Genomic DNA, 15,377 nt, shown 5'->3' with positions numbered 1-15,377 from the left:
AAAAAAAAAAAAAAAAAAAAAAAAAAAAAAAAGAAAGAAAAACAGATTCTACCACTTAAAGCAAAGGAATAGTAACAAATCAAACCAAGGCATATCCAGAAAATCCAATTTACGAATTCCTAGGCTCCACAACTAACACTGAGCCAAAGAGGCCAACGACATAACTCAACCTGCTACAGAGGTAATCACATTGATCTCTGGGAAGGATCCATGGGTGTGGGTGCCAGGAGGGGAGGACCTGAGGTTAGAGAGAACAGCAATTATAGTCCTTTATTGAAGCAAACAATCCAGGTCTGCTTTTCCAACATCAACCTATCAACTTAAGGCGGATTTGTCTGCTGTCCTTTTTTTCAAGAACATTGTCTAAGATGGTGGCTTATTTATGTCTTAGATTTATGGATCAACTTTCCTCCAGAAGGCCTCTCTGCTAAAATTTAAACATGTTTTAGATCTCTTCTTCCTGTTGTTGTCACCCGGCTCAAAAGAGAGAGTAAGAGAGCCGTGTGGTCCTACTGTGCAATCATAATTGAGTGTTTGCAAACAACCCCATTTGACACATGCATGTATTTTTACATATTAAAACATCTTTTTTTTTTTTTGGAGAGGAAAGATTGACAGCAATTTTCAGCTGGACATCATGTGCTCTTATTCCGTATTGTCTTTTTCCGGTTTGCTCCCTACTCAGCCTGGGGGTAGATTATTTTCCTTTCCCATCACCTGTGTTTTTCCTGAGCCTTTCTAGCTTCTCATCTGGGCTGCTTTTCATTTCTTTAAACAATTCACAGATTCAGCCTTCTCTGGTCACAATTTTGAAGTCACAATCTAAATGTTTTTGTCAGCCCAATAAGCTTTCTTCACTTAAATAATAAAATAAAAGAGGATTAACAGGCACTGGGAAAACAGTGCTGTATCTTGGCAAGAAAGATCAGCCTTTTCTCAATGGTATAATGAAATTGAGAAAGGAAAAGACACTACAGAACTGGCCAATTTTTCGGTGGCTCACGCCTGTAATCCCAGCACTTTGGGGGGCCGAGGTGGGCGCATCATGAAGTCAGGAGTTGGAGATCAGCCTGACCAACATCGTGAAACTCCACCTCTACTAAAAAAAATACAAAAATTAACTGGGTGTGGTGGCGCACACCTGTAATCCCAGCTACTCAGGAGGCTAAGGCAGGAGAATCACTTGAACCTGGGAGGCGGAGGTTGCAGTGAGCTGAGATTATGCCACTGCACTCCAGCCTGGGTGACAGACTGGGACTCCCTCTCAGGCAAAAAAAAAAAAAAAAAAAAAAAAAACTGGTCAATTTTTTAAAAAAAATATTGATAATAAGATGGCTAAGGCTATTCTAATTATGTGTGTGTGTCTTTGTGTGGTTGTGAGCCCAGAGAGAGCCAGCGGTCAAGGGGCCCTATATGGAAGTGACAGGATTTTTTCCTACCCTGTGGAAATTGCAGCAAGTAGGACTCTTCCTCTATGACAATTTCCTACTCCTGTTTACAGCGGTCAGACTTAGACTTCTAGAATGTTCTGTTGTTGGGTCACTCAGCCACAGATAAAACAGTATGGTATGTGTGCTCATGACTGGGAGAGAATTAGTCACTACACTGCCTTATGATGAGCTCCCGTTGTCATTACTAGTTCAGCGTGAGATTCTAGGGCTGATGGGAAACTCCAGCATGGAGCCACCTGCCTTGTGAAAATGTCACATCTTACTGAACCTAGATTGGAGGCCTGGGCCATCCAGGCTCTGCAAGGCTTTTGGCACAGAGCCTTTTATGGCTCTCCTGGCAGGAGATACATTCAGACTGAATCTGAAAGTGGGCAAAATTGGCAGAAGATAGAACAAGTAGAGTTGGTAGAAGCTGATTCTTTTTTTTTGAGACGGAGTCTTGCTCTGTCCCCCAGGCTGGAGTGCAGTGGCCGGATCTCAGCTCACTGCAAGCTCCGCCTCCCGGGTTCACGCCATTCTCCTGCCTCAGCCTCCCGGAGTAGCTGGGACTACAGGCGCCCGCTACCTCGCCCGGCTAGTTTTTGTATTTTTTTTAGTAGAGACGGGGTTTCACCGTGTTAGCCAGGATGGTCTCGATCTCCCGACCTCGTGATCCGCCCGTCTCGGCCTCCCAAAGTGCTGGGATTACAGGCTTGAGCCACCGCGCCCAGCAAGAAGCTGATTCTTTAGTGAAAGTGTTATTGGGCCTCTGGAGTATGTTTTGTCTTCTCATCCCTAGGGCCTAGCTAGTGCCTGCATGTAATAGATACTTAAGAACTGTTGTCTGGATGATTAAATGAATGTGAATGAATGTATTAAATGGCATTCCCAATGAAGACAGGTGGCTTGAATGCCTCATTGTACAGATGGCTTTTCGAGAGAATCCTAAGCCTCACTTACTCACTCATCTATTTAAGAAATATTACTGAGCATTGGCCGGGCGTGGTGGCTCACGCCTGTAATCCCAGCACTTTGGGAGGCTGAGGCAGGCAGATCACAAGCTCAGGAGATCAAGACCATCCTGGCTAACACGGGGAAACCCCGTCTCTACTAAAAACCCAAAAATTAGCCAGGCGTGCTGGCGGATGTCTGTAGTCCCAGCTACTCAGGAGGCTGAGGCAGGAGAGTGGCACAAATTCGGGAGGCAGAGCTTCCAGTGAGCCGAGATTGCGCCACTGCACTCCAGCCTGGGCCACAGAGCGAGACTCTGTCTCAGAAAAAAAAAAAAAAAAGAATATTACTGAGCATCTCCTATGTGTTCCTTAGCACTCTCTCTGAAATTATCTGCTTCATTTAGACTTCTTACCCCCACCCAGCTGGGTCCTAGAATGTAAGCTCCTTGAGGGTAGTGAGCTTCCTGTCCTTATTGCTATATCTTTAGCACCTAGACCAGAGCTTTAGGAATGGGGAGAGGTCCTCAAAATGTGACAGATTGAATTTTCTGCCAGCTAGTATTGTTTGACTTGCAAATGGCTCCAAATTGTTCCCTGTATTAAAAGCCACCGGTGAGGCCGGGCGCGGTGGCTCAAGCCTGTAATCCCAGCACTTGGGGAGGCCGAGATGGGCGGATCACGAGGTCAGGAGATCGAGACCATCCTGGCTAACATGGTGAAACCCCGTCTCTACTAAAAAATACAAAAAACTAGCCGGGCGAGGTGGCGGGCGCCTGTAGTCCCACCTTACTCGGGAGGCTGAGGCAGGAGAATGGCGTAAACCCGGGAGGCAGAGCTTGCAGTGAGCTGAGATCCGGCCACTACACTCCAGCCTCGGTGACAGAGCAAGACTCCGTCTCAAAAAAAAAAAAAAAAAAGCCACCGGTGGCTGGGGGAGGTGGCTCTTGTGTTGGGCTTGAGATCTTCCCCTGTCAAGGGCCACTTGCTCATCTACTGATCAGCCTCTGCTGTTATTCCAGACCATGTCCCATGGCCACCCCGCATCTTTCCCCATCTCATTTGATTAGAGCTGATATACAGACTCCAGAGTTTTTCCATATTTTCTAAAAGTTTAGTTTTGTAAGTGTAGTGTTTGGTATTCCTTTGTTTTGGCCATTTCTATTCTCTTTGTATTTCATAAAATTCAAAAAATGCTGGAGGTCAAAAGTGCAACTTTCCTCTAGTAGGAAAATGTTTAATGCCTTTGGCAAAACTGTTTTCTCTGTGCTGCTGAGATAGGATGGATCTCATAAACCTCCCAGACTTCAGGCTGGAGAAGAGTAACTCCTAGACTGAAGACTGCCTGCAAGAATTTTCCCCAGCTTCCTGGAGCGTCCTTTATCCTGCATTTGCTTCTTGAGTCCCTATTCTGAAACCTACTTTCTGTTACCGAGGGGAAGAAGCCAAGAGGAAGAAAGATATTTGCATAGAACTCCACAGTTTACAAAGCCTTTTCACATGTTATCTTTTTAAAATCCTTGCCATTAAACTGTGAAATGTGTGCTATCTCCGTTTAGAGATGAGGAAATAGAGGCTTAGGGAGGTTAAATAACATGCTAACAAGGAACGGAAGTGTCATTCCAACCCACATCTCCCAAATATGAACCTTACATGTTTTTCCGCTCCCAAACGATGTCACAAATGAGCCTGTTAAGTGTGCTAGATTTTTATTTCCTGGTTACTTCTCTGTGGATGTTATGGTTCCCCAAACTTGCCCTCTTTATGTGTTTGCTGTCGCTTATATTCATCCCTATTCACATCTCAGCTCACACAAGACAGTGGAAGACAGTGGTAAGGGTGGGATCTGGAGTCACACCGCCTGAGTCTAAATCTCGGTCCTGCCGTTTACTCTCTGTCAGACCTTGGGTGGTTTTTGTTTCGTTTTTTTGGTTTTTGGTTTTTTTTTTTTTTTTTTGAGACGGAGTTTCGTTGTCGCCCAGGCTGGAGTGCAGTGGCCGGATCTCAGCTTACTGCAAGCTCTGCCTCCCGGGTTTACGCCATTCTCCTGCCTCAGCCTCCGGACTAGCTGGGACTACAGGCGCCCGCCACCTCGCCCGGCTAGTTTTTTGTATTTTTTAGTAGAGACGGGGTTTCACCGTGTTAGCCAGGATGGTCTCGATCTCCTGACCTCCTGATCCACCCATCTCGGCCTCCCAAAGTGCTGGGATTACAGGCTTGAGCCACTGCGCCCGGCCTGGTTTTTTTTTTTTTTTGAGACGGAGTTTCCCTGTGTCACCAGTCTGCAGTGCAGTGGCACGATCTCGGCCCACGGCAACCTCTACCTCCCGGGTTCAAGTGATTCTCCTGCCTCAGCCTCCCTGGTAGCTGGGATTACAGGTGTGCATCACCATGCCCAACTAATTTTTGTATTTTTAGTAGAAACGGGGTTTCACAATGTTAGCCAGGATGGTCTCAATCTCCTGACCTCGTGATCCACCCGCCTCGGCCTCCCAAAGTGCTGGGATTATAGGTGTGAGCCACTGCGCCCAGCTGGATGGTTGTTTAACCTCTTAGTTCTTAGTTATTCCGTCTGTATGATGGGATAATTACAATGCTGATTTTCAAGGGCTGGCAAAGAAAGAATACAAATATCTAATTGCTTAAAGAGTGTTTCGTTTGCTGTGATTCCCTCCCGATTTTGCACACCACCCATCTCCCCTGTTTCTCAAAAATCGCCTTTTGGTCATTGTGGGAATTCCAACCAACCACCCCTCCCAGAGAGAGGAAAATGAAAGGGAGGAAAAAGAGAGAGGAGGAAAAAGGAAAATCATGGAGCAAATGGAGAGAAGTGTCAGATGCAGAGAAAACGTAAGACAGCCAGCTGAATTGAAAGAAGAAGGAATATTAAAATAAATGTACAAATGTTGTTCTGTGGAAGGTTGAGGAGAAGAGAAGAAATAGCTAAAAATGGCACTGCCTGTCCTGGCAGACATGTCCTGGCTCAGAAGGATCTGCTCTGAATCCAGGAACCAGCAGAGGAGCGTGGAACCCAACTCAGCAACTCTGCGGGAGGAGAGGAAACGATGAGAAGAGCTGGCTTGGGAAGGAAGGAGGAAGGATGACAGGAATTGTCTCTGTATAAATCCAAGTGGCAGTTGGGATGTATTTACGTTTTAAGAAATTATTTTTTTAAAAAAAAAAAGGACAACAAGCCTTTTATACACTTTTTTGCTTAGCAACAAGAGCCACCAAAGGCATGTGTTCAGTCAAAATGTCAGTTGCTCAGCTCATTAAAATATTAAGTGAAACACTGATGACAATTACATAGCACTGAGCCTTTTTGTCTGCCAAAGTGTGCCTTTCAATGCACAACAAAGTGGGTCAAAAGTTTGTTTTGTTATTTTATCACTTCTTTTTATCTCAGACTTTTGATGGAGTTTCTTTTCAGTAGGTAAAATGGTTGCCAAGTTTGGCAGGGATAATTTGAGGACGGGGCACTCCAATAACTCAGACATCTATTTCTGGATGGCCAAGGAAAAGAAAGACTCCCCTGAATTTCTTTCTGTCATAGAAATTCACTCACTCAAATCTTTTCTTTTTTCTTTTTTTTTTTTTTTTTTTGAGACGGAGTGTCGCTCTTTCACCCAGGCTGGAGTGCAGTGGCCGGATCTCAGCTCACTGCAAGCTCCGCCTCCCGGGTTCCCGCCATTCTCCTGCCTCAGCCTCCCAAGTAGCTGGGACTACAGGCGCCCGCCACCTCGCCCGGCTAGTTTTTTTGTATTTTTAGTAGAGACGGGGTTTCACCGTGATAGCGAGGATGGTCTTGATCTCCTGACCTCGTGATCCGCCCGTCTCGGCCTCCCAAAGTGCTGGGATTACAGGCTTGAGCCACCGCGCCCGGCCTTGTATTTTTAATAGAGATGAGGTTTCACCATGTTAGCCAGGATGGTCTCGATCTCTTGACTTCGTGATCCATCTGCCTCAGCCTCCCAAAGTATTGGGGTTACAGGCGTGAGCCACTGTGCCCGGCTATGCTAAGCATTTTAAATGAACAAACTCGTGGCCAGGCTTGGTGGCTCACACCTATATTCCTAGCACTTTGGGAGGCCGAGGCGGGTGGATTGCCTGAGCTCAGGAGTTCATGACCAGCCTGGGCAACATGGTGGAATCCTGTCTCTACTAAAATACAAAAAATCAGCTGGGCATGGTGGTGTGCGCCTGTAATCCCAGTTACTCTGGAGGGTGAGACAGGAAAATTGCTTGAACCTGGGAGGCGGAGGTTGCAGTGAGCCCAGATCATGCCACTGCACTCCAGCCTGGGTGACTCCATCTAAAAAAATAAAAATAAAAATAAAATAAAATAAAATAAAATAAAATAAAATATAAATAAATAAACGAACAAACTCATTTAATCTTTAAATCATATAAGGTTTGAAGACCTGTAATGGATCTGCGATTCTGCTCTATTTCCAAGCTTCTGCATGCTGGCAGAAGACATTAGACTTCTGGGTCAGAGGTGAAGGGCATTACTACTCGTGGCTCAGCCAGCAGCATGAGCATTAGTACATTTGTACAGTTCCCCTGGCCTGAAGTTTCAAGGGCTGCCAGCAAATGGTGGATTGTGCTCTAGGAGAAGAACTCTTAAGCTTAAAAAACCTGAATCTTTTATAACGGGCAGTTAGCATGCCTGCCCTTTGCTCCAAAGGGAGACATCATTTCTGTATTTCAAGGCTACTTGCTGTACAAAATCCTTGAAAACAAAGAGGCCTCTGTGTCTCACAAGACATGTAGAAACTTGAGAGACTTATGGAAAGCGATCTCTCTGAATAGAGATTGTGAATACTTCCTTTAGAGTCACAGTTTCACTCTGTATGGCTGGAGTGCAGTGGTGTGATCTTGGCTCACTGCAACCTCCGCCCCCTGGGTTCGAGAGAGTCTGCTGCCTCAGCCTCCCCAGTAGCTGGGATTACAGGCGCATGGCACCATGTCCAGCTAATTTTTAAATATTTTTTAGTAGAGACAGAGTTTCACCATGTTGGCCAGAGTGGTCTCAAACTCCTGACCTCAGGTGATCTGCCTGTCTCGGTCTCCCAAAGTGCAGGGATTACAGGTGTGAGCCACTGCACCCGCCTACAGCTTTCATTTTCAAAACTTCCTTCAATTATGCAATCTGCAGTTACTCAATTTTTTGCTAAACCATACAAGAAGTGCAATAATGATATATTCATTTCCCCGAGGAAAACTTTGGCAATAATCACACATTTGTTTAACCAAGTCAAAGACACTGAGACTGAATTGAAAAACTGCCAATTTTGTTACTTTTTACCAGAACTGTAACATAGGATAGGCTTAGTATATACCGTCACAATTCTACTTCTTTTTTTTTTTTTTTTTTTTTTTTTGAGACGGAGTCTGGCTCTGTCTCCCAGGCTGGAGTGCAGTGGCCGGATCTCAGCTCACTGCAAGCTCTGCCTCCCGGGTTTACACCATTCTCCTGCCTCAGCCTCTGGAGTAGCTGGGACTACAGGCGCCCACCACCTCGCCCGGCTAGTTTTTTGTATTTTTAGTAGAGACGGGGTTTCACCGTGTTAGCCAGGATGGTCTTGATCTCCTGACCCCGTGATCCGCCCGTCTCGGCCTCCCAAAGTGCTGGGATTACAGGCTTGAGCCACCGCGCCCGGCCACAATTCTACTTCTTTACAAGTTAGCATGCTGAGCAGTTTTTAGACCACTTTGGTCTCACAAAGAGTGACATGGATTTTTTTCTCTTTTTATTTTATTAGCTAGTTTTTTATTACAATTTTTATTGAGATAATTTTGATATGCAGTTGTAAGAAACAATACAAAAAGGTCCCTTGTACACTTTGCCCAGTATCCTCCAATACTACCATTTTGCTAAACTGTGATATATTGCAACTAAGATATTGACATCAATGCAATCCACTCCTATTATTTGCATTTCCACAGTTTTACTTTTATTCATTTGTGTATTAAGCTCTATACAATTTTATCACCCATGTAGAGTCATGTATCAACAAATTCGATCAAGATATTGAACAGTTCTTGCCCTTTTATAACCACACCTACTTTCCTCCCAATTCCCCATCCCAATACGACCCAGGGCAACCACTAATCTGCTATCTCTGTATAAGTGTGTCATTTTATGTAAATGGAATCATACAGCGTGTAATCTTTTGGAATGGGCTTTCTTTTTTACCCAGCAAAATTCCCTGGACATATGTCCAACTTGTGTGTGTCAGCTGTTTGCTCATTTTGATTACAGAGTAGTATTTCCTGGGATGTATACACCACAGATTATTTAACCATTCACTTGTTGAAAGACATCGATGCTGATTACTTTTTTTGCTGTTGCAAATACAGCCACTATGAGCATTCATGTGTTTGTGGAAATGTGTTTTCTTTTCTCTGGCATAAATGTCCAGGAGTGCAATTACTGGGTTAGATTTTAGTTGCATATTTTCATTAGTGTTTGCAGGTACTGTGAGTGTGGGAGTATGTGTGAGAAATACCATAAAATTTTATCCCAGGTGTAGATTAAAATTTTTAAAAATATAATATCAACTTTTATTTTAGATTTAGGGGATATGTGTGCAGGTTTGTTACATGAGTTTATTACATGACACCGAGGTTTGAGGTATGAAAGACCCCATCACCCAGGATCATTAACTTCTACTCTTATTACTTCCACTGCCTACTGGGTACTGAGCATATACCCAGTAGGTAGTTTTTCAGCCCCTGTCCCCCTTCCTCTCTCCTGCTTCTAGTAGTCCCCCGTGTCTGTTGTTCTCATCTTTTTTTTTTTTTTTTTGACATGGAGTTTTGCTCTTGTTGCCCAGGCTGGATGGAGTTCAATGGCATGATCTTGGCTCACTGCAACCTCTGCCTCCTGGGTTCAAGCATTCTATCTCAGCCTCCCAAGTAGCTGGGATTACAGGCATGTGCCACCACACCAGACTAATTTTTGTATTTTTAGTAGAGACGAGGTTTCTCCATGTTGGCAAGGCTGTTCTTGAACTCCTGACCTCATGTGATCTGCCCGCCTTGGCCTCCCAAAGTGCCGGGATTACAGGCATGAACCACTGTGCCCGGCTCTGTTGTTCTCATCTTTATGTCCATGTGTACCTAATGTTTAGTTCTTACTTTTGAGAACATGATGCAGTATTTGGTTTCCTGTTCCTTTGCTAATTTGCGTAGCATAATGGCCTGCAGATACATCCGTGTTGTTGTAAAGGACATGATTTTGTTCTTTTTATGACTGCATAATATTCCATAGCATATATGTACCACATTTTCTTTATCCAATCCATTGTTGATGGGTACCTAGGTTGATTCCATGTCTTTTCTGTTCTGAATAGTGCTATGATTAATATATGAGTGCATGTGTCTTTTTCATAGAATGATTTATTTTTCTTTGAGCATATAATCTAATTGCTGGGTTGAGTAGTGGTTCTGTTTTAAGTTCTTTGAGAAATAAAACTGCTTTCCACAGTGGCTGAACTCTTTTACATTCCCACCAATAGCATGTAAGTGCTTCTTTTTCTCCCCAACCTTGCCAGCGTCTGTTATTTTCTGGCTTTTAAAAGCCATTCTGTCAAGGGTAGGATGATCTCACTGTCTTTTTTTTTTTTTTTTTTGAGATGGAGTCTCGCTCTGTTGCCCTGGCTAGAGTGCCATGGCATGATCTCAGCTCACTGCAACCTCCACCTCCCGGGTACAAGCGATTCTTCTGCCTCAGCCTCCCAAGTAGCTGGGACTACAGGTGTGTGTCACCACACCCAGCTAATTTTTTGTATTTTTGGTAGAGACGGGGTTTCACCATGTTGGCCAGGCTGGCCTCGAAATCCTGACCTCATTATCTGCCTGCCTCGGCCTCCCAAAGTGCTGGGATTATAGGAGTGAGACACCGCGCCTGGCTGAGATGATATCTCATTGTGGTTTTGATTTGCATTTCTCTGATGATTAGTGATGTTGAACATTTTTTCATATGTTTGTTGGCTTCTTGGATATCTTTTGAAAAGTTTCTGTTTATGTCTTTTGCCCCACTTTTTTTTTTTTTTTTTTTTTGAGACAGAGTCTTGCGCCATTGCCCAGGCTGGAGTGCAGTGGCCCAATCTCCACTCACTGCAAGCTCTGCCTCCCAGGTTCACGCCATTCTCCTGCCACAGCCTCCTGAATAGCTGAGACTACAGGTGCCTGCCACCACGCTCGGCTAATTTTTTGTATTTTTAGTGGAGATGGGATTTCACCGTGTTAGCCAGGATGGTCTCGATCTCCTGACCTCGTGATCTGCCCGCCTCAGACTCCCAAAGTGCTGGGATTACAGGCGTGAGCCACCACGCCTGGTTCTTTTGCCCACTTTTTAATAGTGTTATGTGGTTTTTGCTTGTTGAGTTGTTTAAGTTCCTTATAGATTCTGCATACTAAACCTTTGTTGGATACATAGTTTGCAAACATTTTCTCTCATTCTGTAGGTTGTTTGTTTACGCTGTTGGCAGTTTCTCTTGCTGTGATACAGACATGTATATGGCAAATCTAAATAGCATAATCCAATCAGTTGTTATACCAAGATACTTTATGCTTTGTTCTCCAACTCCAAATTGGCTCCTTTACCAAGCGGAAATGTTATGAAAGGTAGAATATAAGAAGACAAACAGCAGTGAACTCCCCTGGACCTGATTTGCCAATAGTGAGGTATGTGAGCTTAAGCCAGATGCTTACTTTTAGCTTCAGTTTCCTGGTCTCTTAATAGGGCTGAAAACATGACATATATATTTTTTCTACTAGTGCTAATTGGATTATGATTCTGATCCAGTGAATTCTATTGAGAAGCCAGTACTTACAGCCAAGTTGTACACTCTTTATGTTTGTATTTACTTTAGTCAGACAGACCTGGGTTTGCATCCTAACTCTCCTGGTTGTGTGACTTTGGGGCAAGCTGCCTAACCTCTTTGAGGTTCTGTAAAATTAATATGACAACACTGTCTTTTCCATAAATATTTCTACACACTCAAGTCTCTTGAATTAAAAAAACAAAAAACCCTGCCTTACCCTCATGTTTCTGTTCCTTTATCACCTCCCCTCTCTCTCTTTTTTTCTTTTTTTTTTTTGAGACAGAGTCTTGCTCTTTTGCCCAGGCTGGAGTGAAGTGGCGTGATCTTGGCTCACTGCAACCTCCCCACCCCGCCCCGGGGTTCAAGTGATTCTCCTGCTTCAGCCTCCCAAGTAGCTGGGATTATAGGCGCCCACTACCACATCCAGCTAATGTGTGTATTTTTAGTAGAGACGGGGTTTTGCCACGTTGGTCAGGCTGGTCTCAAACTCCTGACCTCAGGTGATGCACCCACCTCAGCCTCCCAAAGTGCTAGGTTTATAGGCGTGAATCACTGAGCCCCGCTGGCCATCTCTCTTGCTTTTCTTTCAGAGCAAGCTTCCGAAGAACTGTTTGCACTATTGTTTCTACGTTCCCCCCTTCCTTTGACCCTATAGCAATGTGATTTCTACTCTTATTACTTCCACTGAGACTATTTTCACCAAGGTCACTAATGACTGCCTTCTTCCTGAATTCAAAGAACAGTTCCCTATTGTTTCTCAGCAAAATTCAACATAGTCAACAACTATCTCCTCGAAACACTCTTTTCCTTTGGCTTCCAATAATTTATTTTCTACCTCTGTTCTTCTTTTTTTCTCTGTTTCCTTTGGGACCTGTCTTCTGCTTACCCCTTACATATGTGCTTGTCCTATAAGGTTCTATTCTAGATCCTCTATTTCTCTATAAAATCTTCTGGATATCTTATATATTTTCATGTCTTCAAGTACCACCTACCATATATGCTAATAACTCCTGAATCTTAATCTTTAGTTGATAGTTTTTCTGAGCTTCATATCCTTATACACAACTGCACTCTGCTTCCACTTAATTGTCTTATAGACATGTGCCACAACATGTCCAAAATAAAACTCATTATCTTTCTACCCATATTAATGCCCTTATATTGGTGAAGGAATCACCATCCACTCAATGGCCCAAGCCAGAAACCTGGGCATTATCCTTTCCTTTCCCCTACCCTCATGCCCCATATTCAATCGAGGAAGTCTTGCTGATTCCAGCTTTCACGTATCTCTTGAATCCATCCATCTTCTCCATCTCAATGGTCATTTTCTGATTCAGACCACCATCGTCTCTCATCTCGATGACTACAACATTCTCCACATTGATCTCATTGATCAGTCTTGCTGCCAGTCTTCACACTACAGCTGAATTTATCACATCATTTCCCTGATTACAATCTCGCAAAAGCTTTACGTTGCCCTCCAGCTAAAGTTCAGACTCTTGGCAATAAGACCCTTTGTGATGCGGACTCTGCTCACCTCCGTAGCTTCATCTTTCTCTCCTCTCACTGTTCAGACGCCATATATTTCATGCTCCATTGAAACAGAGCTCCTTCCAGTCCCTCAGATGAGCCATGAGGCCTGTGGGTACGTGTTATCCTCTTAGCTGGAAAACTCCTCTCCAAGCTTTTCACAGGTCTATAACTCTATCACCACCTCCAACAAGCAAACCTTCCCTGATCCACCACGCTCCTGCTGGGTGGATCAGCACATATCCAATGTTCCCCTCTGTGTTCACCCTATCATCGTATTTGGTACATTGTACTATCAGTATCTCTCACTGCACTGACCTCTGTGAAGGCAAAGGCCCTGCCCATTTCACAGGTATTCCTTGTACTTAGCAGAGCCTGACACGTAGTGAGAACACACTCCACAAATATCTATTGACTGAGCACAGGTACAGAAGTCACATGCTAGCTTGTTTAATAAGTTAGTTTCTGCTCTGTCACCAGAATAATAGAATAACAGAGTATTTCAAATATTGGGATTTTAATAGGACAGTAGAATAGGACAGTAAGCCAGTTGGTTTCTTTCTGGGTTCAGAAGCCCTGTGGCTTGACAGAGGGAACTTGGGGGTTCTCATGATGAGAGGGGGGAGGAAGGGGAGAGGAGAATGGTAAAGGAAGCCCACTGGGCAGGTTTTGGGGTCCCTAACATGGCTTTAACCAGAACAGCTCAAAATTGTTTTGCTTCATCCACTGGAATGTCATTTTATATTTCATATGGGAAAAAAAGGAATGATAAAGGAGACAACAACAACAACAAAAAACGAAGCCCTGATCTAAGTAGGCTATCAAAACAGGTCTTCTAAAATGGTTCTGCGACTAAGTCAAAAACACTGAGAAATGGAGGCAGATATTGTGGTCACTATAACATAGCATATATTGATATTACCCCAAAAATGTATAGTACTCTTGAAAACCTTCCTGGTACAATGATATGTACTCATAAGTTTGCCATTTATTAAATCAATTATGTTAAATGAATCTACCAATTGCTATTTTATTATGCTATTTCTATTTCTCTTCTGTATATTATTGTTTTAGAAGATTGTACCTACCTACACTACGACTTTTTGCTGAGTAGACAAGGAGAAACATATATAATCAGACTTTTTTTTTTTTTTTGACACAGAGTTTCATTCTTGTTGCCCAGGCTGGGATGCAATGGCATGATCTCAGCTTACCACAACCTCCACCTCCCAGGTTTAAGCGATTCTCCTGCCTCAGCCTCCTGACTAGTTGGGATTACAGGCATGCACCACCATGCCCCGCTAATTTTGTATTTTTAGTAGAGACAGGGTTTCTCCATGTTGGTCAGGCTGGTCTCGAACTCCCATCTTCAGTTAATCCTCTCACTTCAACCTCCCAAATTGCCGGGATGACAGACGTGAGCCATTGGGCCAGGCCCTAATCAGACTTTTAAAAATTAAATGAAACCCAGTACTGGCAATTTACAATGCTAGTCTGCTGCCTCTACTGATGCATGGGGAGATTTCACGCCTTATAATTCCCTAGTGGAATGCTGCCCATCGTGTCATGGCACACCTTTCTAATGCTGGAGACGGTAAGGTGTTAGACAAAAAGATTGCTATTGGAAGAGAAAGCTTAGAAGTTAAATATTCTCTATCATTTATTCAAAAATATTTATTTAGAGCCTACTGTGTGCCAAGAACCTGCCAAATTTCTAGGGTTTGGAAACATATAAGTGAAAAAAATAGACAAGGTCTCTGCTGTTACAAAGCTTATATTGTGATGGGGTGGTGGGAGAGAGAGACATTAAATGAGTAAAGCAAAAAGATAATTTTGAGGCGTGATGAGCTGTATGAAGCTGACAGAATGATAATGTGCTGGATGTGGATACTGAGGGAAGGTGTCAGTAGGGTGGGACTGCTCTAGCCAGGTGGCCTCTGGGCTGAGCAACCTGGGGAAGAACCAGCCTCGTGAAGGAGTAAGAGAAGGGCCTTCTCATCGAGGGAACAGTGAGGGCAACTTATCGTCTTGTGCCTTTCCCACTAGGTTCTCAAGTAGCCAAAGCCTGAGGTGTAAGGCAAGTTCTAAGCTTCCCCAGGTGACTCCAAGGCCCATGGCCAGGTGGTTTATTAGGAAGGCCCAAAAGAGTGTGCCTATGTATAAAGGGACATCAAGGAAAAATCAGTGAGGAAGGGGAGAGAAGAGTCACATGCATGCTTTTATAAGAAGTTATGCACTTGGGTAGAATTACTATTTTGTTTTCTTCTTAAGATTTAAAAGAAGCTACTCTTAAAACTGGACGTGAAATCTAAAATAACAAAAAATGACCTTAAATTTTAAGGGATTTAATTGAAGCTTGCATTCATCCTACTTGGCCGCTAGAGAGCAGTATTGCCTATCAAATGCACCACAAGGCCCACGCTGCAGGCTGACATTTAGAGGGAGAAACTCAGTGCCACAGGTAAATCTCTTCTCCCATCTTCATTTCCCACTCCTCCCCGACCCTCCTCATAATTCCACCCCTTAACTTCCTACTGTTTACCTATCACACACAAAATCTCAGTGTTCTGGATAAGCCTTACGTTTAGAGAAAATCTCTGATTTTTTTTTTTTTTTTTTTTTTTTTTAGACGG

Source organism: Piliocolobus tephrosceles, chromosome 6, assembly GCF_002776525.5.
Source record: "Piliocolobus tephrosceles isolate RC106 chromosome 6, ASM277652v3, whole genome shotgun sequence".
NCBI lineage: Eukaryota > Metazoa > Chordata > Mammalia > Primates > Cercopithecidae > Piliocolobus > Piliocolobus tephrosceles.
Note: the sequence above shows the minus strand (reverse complement) of the source record.